Source organism: Mya arenaria, chromosome 3 (genome assembly GCF_026914265.1).
Source record: "Mya arenaria isolate MELC-2E11 chromosome 3, ASM2691426v1".
Lineage (NCBI taxonomy): Eukaryota > Metazoa > Mollusca > Bivalvia > Myida > Myidae > Mya > Mya arenaria.
The window spans coordinates 84,897,349-84,906,266 of NC_069124.1; positions in this window are offsets into that span (position 1 = coordinate 84,897,349).

The following is an 8,918-nucleotide window of genomic DNA, read 5'->3' on the forward strand; positions in this document are numbered from 1 at the left end:
ACATGATGAGTTAAACTACAAGTACATACTGTTCCTGTATATTGCACCAACCCTAATGCTTCATCTGGCGCTCTGCATCTGTGGGAAAGCTTCCTCTTCCGTAATATACAGTGTTGATTCTTCACAAACGTAGTCTGCTGAAAATCTGATTTGTGCAAACCTCTTGTACAGCTCCTCTTGTGAAACTTAATGTAATTTATTCATGTCAATACTTTTCGTAATGTTACCAATAAGGGAACTAAATTGTCAATATAATACTAACACATACATGTAACAATGTTAATGCAAAAGTACAAAGTCCTAAAGAGTACAACAGAAGTGCTAACTGCAAATGGATAGTTATTGATATTGCTTTATTGCGACAAATTGATGTTTTCTAGCTTCCGATTAAGTTGAAATCTATATGACCACATAAATGACAATATTATGATGCTATAATGTGGGTCAGAAAGGCAAGCGAACATTGTGACTGTAGTTATCAATATAGCAGGTGCTTGAATGACGAAAATTACTTTCGACTTTAGCCTGTACTGTAGGATTTTATTTTAAAGAACGGCAAGTCAATGTCTGCGTTGTTATCATCATCTAATCTTGGAGGTTCATGCAGCGAGATTTTTAATTTTCTTATTTTTAGCATTTGGTGTCCGACTTTTTTTTTATTTCATTTAGGTGAATCCAACTATTTTCTACTCGAAATTGTCTATAAATAGGACAAGTATTCACTACAGTTCTAGAAAACATTTTGATGAAGTTTGTGTTTGTACTTCGATGACATGCTGTCTTTTGTAGGCTTCGTTTCACTGAGTGTTGGTGTTTGATGTCGTGATGTCTTGTCTAGGTGTCCTTTCATTGAGTGTTGGTGTTTGATGTCGTGCTGTCTTGTCTAGGTGTCCTTTCACGGAGTGTTGGTGTTTGATGTCGGGCTGTCTTGTCTAGGTGTCCTTTCACTGAGTGTTGGTGTTTGATGTCAGGCTGTCTTGTCTAGGTGTCCTTTCACTGAGTGTTGATGTTTGATGTCGTGATGTCTTGTCTAGGTGTCCTTTCACTGAGTGTTGGTGTTTGATGTCAGGCTGTCTTGTCTAGGTGTCCTTTCACTGAGTGTTGATGTTTGATGTAGTGCTGTCTTGTGTAGGTGTCCTTTCACTGAGTGTTGGTGTTTGATGTCGGGCTGTCTTGTCTAGGTGTCCTTTCACGGAGTGTTGGTGTTTGATGGCGGGCTGTCTTGTCTAGTTGTCCTTTCACGGAGTGTTGGTGTTTGATGGCGGGCTGTCTTGTCTAGGTGTCCTTTCACCGAGTGTTGGCGTTTGATATCGGGCTGTCTTGTCTAGGTGACCTTTCACCGAGTGTTGATGTTTGATGTCGGGCTGTCTTGTGTAGGTGTCCTTTCATTAAGTGTTGATGTTTGATGTCGGGCTGTCTTGTCTATGTGTCCTTTCACTGAGTGCTGGTGTTTGATGTCGGGCTGTCTTGTCTAGGTGTCCTTTCACTGAGTGCTGGTGTTTGATGTCGGGCTGTCTTGTCTAGGTTTCCTTTCACTGAGTGTTGGTGTTTGATGTCGTGCTGTCTTGTCTAGGTGTCCTTTCACTGAGTGTTGGTGTTTGATGTCGTGCTGTCTTGTCTAGGTGTCCTTTCACTGAGTGTTGGTGTTTGATGTCGTGCTGTCTTGTCTAGGTGTCCTTTCACTGAGTGTTGGTGTTTGATGTCGTGCTGTCTTGTCTAGGTGTCCTTTCACGGAGTGTTGGTGTTTGATGTCGTGCTGTCTTGTCTAGGTGTCCTTTCACGGAGTGTTGGTGTTTGATGTCGTGCTGTCTTGTCTAGGTGTCCTTTCACCGAGTGTTGGCGTTTGATATCGGGCTGTCTTGTCTAGGTGACCTTTCACTGAGTGTTGATGTTTGATGTCGGGCTGTCTTGTGTAGGTGTCCTTTCACTGAGTGCTGGTGTTTGATGTCGGGCTGTCTTGTCTAGGTGTCCTTTCACTGAGTGTTGGTGTTTGATGTCGTGCTGTCTTGTCTAGGTGTCCTTTCACGGAGTGTTGGTGTTTGATGGCGGGCTGTCTTGTCTAGGTGTCCTTTCACCGAGTGTTGGCGTTTAATATCGGGCTGTCTTGTCTAGGTGACCTTTCACTGAGTGTTGGTGTTTGATGTCGGGCTGTCTTGTCTAGGTGTCCTTTCACTGAGTGCTGGTGTTTGATATCGGGCTGTCTTGTCTAGGTATCCTTTCACTTAGTGCTGGTGTTTGATATCGGGCTGTCTTGTCTAGGTGTCCTTTAACTGAGTGCTGGTGTTTGATATCGGGCTGTCTTGTATAGGTGTCCTTTAACTGAGTGTTGGTGTTTGATATCGGGCTGTCTTGTATAGGTGTCCTTTCACTGAGTGCTGGTGTTTGATATCGGGCTGTCTTTTACTAAGTGTCCTTTCACTGAGTGCTGGTGTTTGATGTCGGGCTGTCTTGTCTAGGTGTCCTTTCACTGAGTGCTGGTGTTTGATGTCGGGCTGTCTTGTCTAGGTGTCCTTTCACTGAGTGCTGGTGTTTGATGTCGGGCTGTCTTGTCTAGGTGTCCTTTCACTGAGTGCTGGTGTTTGATATCGGGCTGTCTTGTCTAAGTGTCCTTTCCCTGAGTGCTGGTGTTTGATGTCGGGCTGTCCTGTCTAGGTGTCCTTTCACTGAGTGTTGGTGTTTGATGTCGTGCTGTCTTGTCTAGGTGTCCTTTCACGGAGTGTTGGTGTTTGATGTCGTGCTGTCTTGTCTAGGTGTCCTTTCACTGAGTGCTGGTGTTTGATGTCGTGCTGTCTTGTCTAGGTGTCCTTTCACTGAGTGCTGGTGTTTGATGTCGGGCTGTCTTGTCTAGGTGTCCTTTCACTGAGTGCTGGTGTTTGATGTCGGGCTGTCTTGTCTATGTGTCCTTTCACTGAGTGCTGGTGTTTGATGTCGGGCTGTCTTGTCTAGGTGTCCTTTCACTGAGTGCTGGTGTTTGATGTCGGGCTGTCTTGTCTAGGTTTCCTTTCACTGAGTGTTGGTGTTTGATGTCGTGCTGTCTTGTCTAGGTGTCCTTTCACGGAGTGTTGGTGTTTGATGTCGTGATGTCTTGTCTAGGTGTCCTTTCACTGAGTGTTGGTGTTTGATGTCGGGCTGTCTTGTCTAGGTTTCCTTTCACTGAGTGTTGGTGTTTGATGTCGTGCTGTCTTGTCTAGGTGTTCTTTCACAGAGTGTTGGTGTTTGATGTCGTGCTGTCTTGTCTAGGTGTCCTTTTACTGAGTGCTGGTGTTTGATGTCGTGCTGTCTTGTCTAGGTGTCCTTTCACTGAGTGCTGGTGTTTGATGTCGGGCTGTCTTGTCTAGGTGTCCTTTCACTGAGTGCTGGTGTTTGATGTCGGGCTGTCTTGTCTAGGTGTCCTTTCACTGAGTGCTGGTGTTTGATGTCGGGCTGTCTTGTCTAGGTGTCCTTTCACTGAGTGCTGGTGTTTGATGTCGGGCTGTCTTGTCTAGGTTTCCTTTCACTGAGTGTTGGTGTTTGATGTCGGGCTGTCTTGTCTAGGTGTCCTTTCACTGAGTGCTGGTGTTTGATATCGGGCTGTCTTGTATAGGTGTCCTTTAACTGAGTGTTGGTGTTTGATGTCGGGCTGTCTTGTCCAGGTGTCCTTTCACTGAGTGCTGGTGTTTGATGTCGGGCTGTCTTGTCCAGGTGTCCTTTCACTGAGTGCTGGTGTTTGATGTCGGGCTGTCTTGTCTAGGTTTCCTTTCACTGAGTGTTGGTGTTTGATATCGGGCTGTCTTGTCTAGGTGTCCTTTAACTGAGTGCTGGTGTTTGATATCGGGCTGTCTTGTATAGGTGTCCTTTCACTGAGTGTTGGTGTTTGATATCGGGCTGTCTTGTCTAAGTGTCCTTTCACTGAGTGCTGGTGTTTGATGTCGGGCTGTCTTGTCTAGGTGTCCTTTCACTGAGTGCTGGTGTTTGATGTCGGGCTGTCTTGTCTAGGTGTCCTTTCACTGAGTGCTGGTGTTTGATGTCGGGCTGTCTTGTCTAGGTGTCCTGTCACTGAGTGCTGGTGTTTGATATCGGGCTGTCTTGTCTAAGTGTCCTTTCACTGAGTGCTGGTGTTTGATGTCGGGCTGTCTTGTCTAGGTGTTTCATGTCGTGATGTCTTGTCTAGGTGTCCTTTCACTGAGTGCTGGTGTTTGATGTCGGGCTATCTTGTCTAGGTGTCCTTTCACTGAGTGTTGGTGTTTGATGTCGGGCTGTCTTGTCTAGGTGTCCTTTCACTGAGTGCTGGTGTTTGATGTCGGGCTGTCTTGTCTAGGTTTCCTTTCACTGAGTGTTGGTGTTTGATGTCGGGCTGTCTTGTCTAGGTGTCCTTTCACGGAGTGTTGGTGTTTGATGTCGTGCTGTCTTGTCTAGGTGTCCTTTCACTGAGTGTTGGTGTTTGATGTCGGGCTGTCTTGTTTATGTGTCCTTTCACTGAGTGTTGGTGTTTGATGTCGGGCTGTCTTGTCTTGGTGTCCTTTCACCGAGTGTTGGTGTTTGATGTCGGGCTGTCTTGTCTAGGTGTCCTTTCACCGAGTGTTGGCGTTTGGTGTCGGGCTATCTTGTCTAGGTGTCCTTTCACCGAGTGTTGGTGTTTGATGTCGGGCTGTCTTGTCTAGGGGTCGTTTCATTGAGTGTTGGTGTTTGATGTCGGACTGTCTTGTCTAGGTGTCCTTTCATTGAGTGTTGATGTTTGATGTCGGGCTGTCTTGTCTAGGTGTCCTTTCACTTATTGCTGGTGTTTGATATCGGGCTGTCTTGTATAGGTGTCCTTTAACTGAGTGCTGGTGTTTGATATCGGGCTGTCTTGTCTAGGTGTCCTTTCACTGAGTGCTGGTGTTTGATGTCGGGCTGTCTTGTCTATGTGTCCTTTCACTGAGTGCTGGTGTTTGATGTCGGGCTGTCTTGTCTAGGTTTCCTTTCACTGAGTGTTGGTGTTTGATGTCGGGCTGTCTTGTCTAGGTGTCCTTTCATTGAGTGTTGGTGTTTGATGTCGGGCTGTCTTGTTTATGTGTCCTTTCACTGAGTGTTGGTGTTTGATGTCGGGCTGTCTTGTCTTGGTGTCCTTTCACCGAGTGTTGGTGTTTGATGTCGGGCTGTCTTGTCTAGGTGTCCTTTCACCGAGTGTTGGCGTTTGATGTCGGGCTATCTTGTCTAGGTGTCCTTTCACCGAGTGTTGGTGTTTGATGTCGGGCTGTCTTGTCTAGGTGTCCTTTCACTGAGTGTTGGTGTTTGATGTCGTGATGTCTTGTCTAGGTGTCCTTTCATTGAGTGCTGATGTTTGATGTCGGGCTGTCTTGTCTAGGTGTCCTTTCACTTATTGCTGGTGTTTGATGTCGGGCTGTCTTGTCTAGGTGTCCTTTCACTGAGTGCTGGTGTTTGATATCGGGCTGTCTTGTCTAGGTGTCCTTTCACTGAGTGCTGGTGTTTGATGCCGGGCTGTCTTGTCTATGTGTCCTTTCACTGAGTGCTGGTGTTTGATGTCGGGCTGTCTTGTCTAGGTGTCCTTTCACTGAGTGCTGGTGTTTGATGTCGGGCTGTCTTGTATAGGTGTCCTTTAACTGAGTGCTGGTGTTTGATGTCGGGCTGTCTTGTATAGGTGTCCTTTAACTGAGTGCTGGTGTTTGATATCGGGCTGTCTTGTCTAGGTGTCCTTTCACTGAGTGCTGGTGTTTGATGTCGGGCTGTCTTGTCTATGTGTCCTTTCACTGAGTGCTGGTGTTTGATGTCGGGCTGTCTTGTCTAGGGGTCGTTTCACTGAGTGCTGGTGTTTGATGTCGGGCTGTCTTGTCTAGGTGTCCTTTCACTGAGTGCTGGTGTTTGATATCGGGCTGTCTTGTCTAAGTGTCCTTTCACTGAGTGCTGGTGTTCGATGTCGGGCTGTCTTGTCTAGGTGTCCTTTCACTGAGTGTTGGTGTTTGATGTCGTGATGTCTTGTCTAGGTGTCCTTTCACTGAGTGCTGGTGTTTGATGTCGGGCTATCTTGTCTAGGTGTCCTTTCACTGAGTGCTGGTGTTTGATGTCGGGCTGTCCTGTCTAGGTGTCCTTTCACGGAGTGATGGTATTTGATGTCGTGCTGTCTTGTCTAGGTGTCCTTTCACTGAATGTTGAATCTTTGTGTGCTAGTGAATTTCGTACAAATGGCGTAGCAACTCTTAATGTGTCGTTAAAATGTCATAATCTAACACGCGTATACACATTTTGACCAAACTTTTCTTAGATAACTCGTGGCCAATCGCGTTGATTTCTAGAAAGATCAGTATCCGTATATCGAGCGCTGTCATGCAGTTGTCAAACATACCCGGAAAAAGTATCGTTGTTGACCCGCCATTACTCGGCAGTGCAATGCTGAGGTTGTGTGTAATACTTTTTCGTACTCTTTAACTCGTCCGTTGTGCTAGGACGACATGAACATGTGAGGCAATGCGATAATGGGCGACAATTTACACGACAGCTGTACGGCAATGCACGGGGTTTTCGCGAAATATCAAAATTTGCAAACGTCGTTACATTGTGACAGGGGTATTAGTATTAGATTCATCTCTATTACTTCTTTTCATTCAGAGTACAGAGTAGAAATATTTAAAAACATTTTCCAGAATTTCAAAGTTAAGCTTTACAAAGCTTGGCACATGATTATTTGTGTGACTCTGATCAATGTGATATTGGCGTGGTTTTGTCTGGTTTTCACCGTTACCTCAGAAACGTTTATGATCTAAGAGCTTTACATAGACAAATTATTGCTCAATGGAGGACATGTTTTTTCTGTGATTGTTCAATACACGTAGTTTTCATAAGGAAATATTCGAAGCAATGCACGCTTTATCAGCATAGTGTAGCTTGTAGTGATAATTTAAAATTTAACATTGTAGTTGATCGATTGTATTTTCATTGACAATTGTGCAAAATTAATCGTAACATGATTGTGTTCATCAAAACCTAGCATTGAATATTAAACTCTGAATTATTAGATAACTAATGCGATTCGACTTTGGAAATGTAATTACAGGTAGTCTTCACAATCATGACTTAGTTTGAGAATGATAACGATCATACTACTTAATGCTGCTTTTAATAAAATGCAAGTATAAGCTTTATGCACACAGCGATACATCTACTAGAGAAATGTATGTTGTTTTTTAATGCTCAGATAAATATCTAGTCTAGTGTAATTGTCTAATATAAGCTTTTCTGGCGTGGTATAGGTATGTGAAGTTTAAACATCGACTATTCTAACGAACATGGCACCCAAGTAAGATTGTAAAAGACATATCCACATCACCGGATACACCCAGAACTCGATCCTGCTAACGATAGCTTTATCTTTGATGCTGGCAATGCATTTATCGACATTGACCAAACATTTTAATCTGCTAGAAATATGACATAATAGCTATTTATAATCTGCCCAATTGAAAGAGCGTAAACCAATGTGTCAAGATGGGGTAATATATATTAACATTGTTAAGCATTGCTGTTGTATATAAATTAATGCCATTTATATATTTTGATATCATTTACAAACACAGGTTTACGATATGTTCGTAATGTCTGCAAATATGTCAAATGATAATATTATTCTTCAAAGAATACACGAACAATTCACGGCAGATAACAGCATGGGTAGGATGACAATACAATTGATATGGATAATGAAACATTACTTTTAAATGCGACAGCTGGACAGTCGGCATCGATAGAGGCATTTGTGGCTGTTTTTCAAGAATTAATGTCCTCGTGACGGTTCATATATCGGACCATCCCTATCCAAGATGTATTCGCTGCCTGATATCTAGGAGAGCAATGGTGTTTACATGTATGAATCATGGCAATGATCACAAACGTTAGTCTCTAACAGAAATGCCAAAACCCGCTGCTTACAGAAAAACACAGGTTCAACGTTATACAGTTTTTCGGATGGCATATTACATAAAATTTCTCCTTTAATGAGTAATTACGTGTTGGTTTAGGTTAGAGATAAATCAAACTAACAATAAAGCGTCACCGCTTTGATGATATTGCGTCTATATGGCTTCTTTTTCTGTGATGGTCTTATGGCAAAAAGACAATTTTCAACAGATACAAATGCATTTCTATCGGAACCCATGTTATGAAAAGTATGTTCAAATGTATCTCTTAAAGTTGTCTTTTATTCAGGATTAATTTCCTGATATCATTTTTTATCTTCACCATTGTGTACAAGGTACAATATGATCCCAAGTACCACACAAAAACAATAACGGACTGTTCCTACAGCATTTATCACACTTGAAATAAACATGTATTTGCGTTTAATCTGTATTAAGGATTGTTGGGAAAAGAGTGAGGTTTGTGCACATAAATTGGTTTAAACCCCAGTAAATTTACATTTTACTGACCGTTCCAAGGCGATACCTAACAATTCTTGATAAACATACCTATTTTATATATATATATATATATATTTAGTAAACATGTTCTTGATAAAATGTACAGCATCTTGTTATAGCACATCAGCATTCCCGGAAAAGACAACTCAGAAGAAAATATGTAAGATTGATGCGATATATATATATATATATATATATATATATATTATGTATGCACTGTGCTGTTTGTGGGTTTTTGTGTTGTTTTATGTTTCTTGTTTGTGATTTTAAGTTCAATGTCTTTGGCGTTTGGCCAGTGCCACTAAACCGGTTTTATGTTTAAACGTTTTGCTACTGAGCTTGTTTCTGTAGCTTTTTGCATAAATATTGAACTTACATAAGAAGCCATCGTACAATTTTGTTTTGGCAAAATGAAAACAGTAGTTACTCGAAATGACACAAATAAGCCACTATACTGTACAGATGATATGAAACAAACGTGTAAATGATGTCAATATAATGACCAGTAACATTTCTATTCGCATTTCT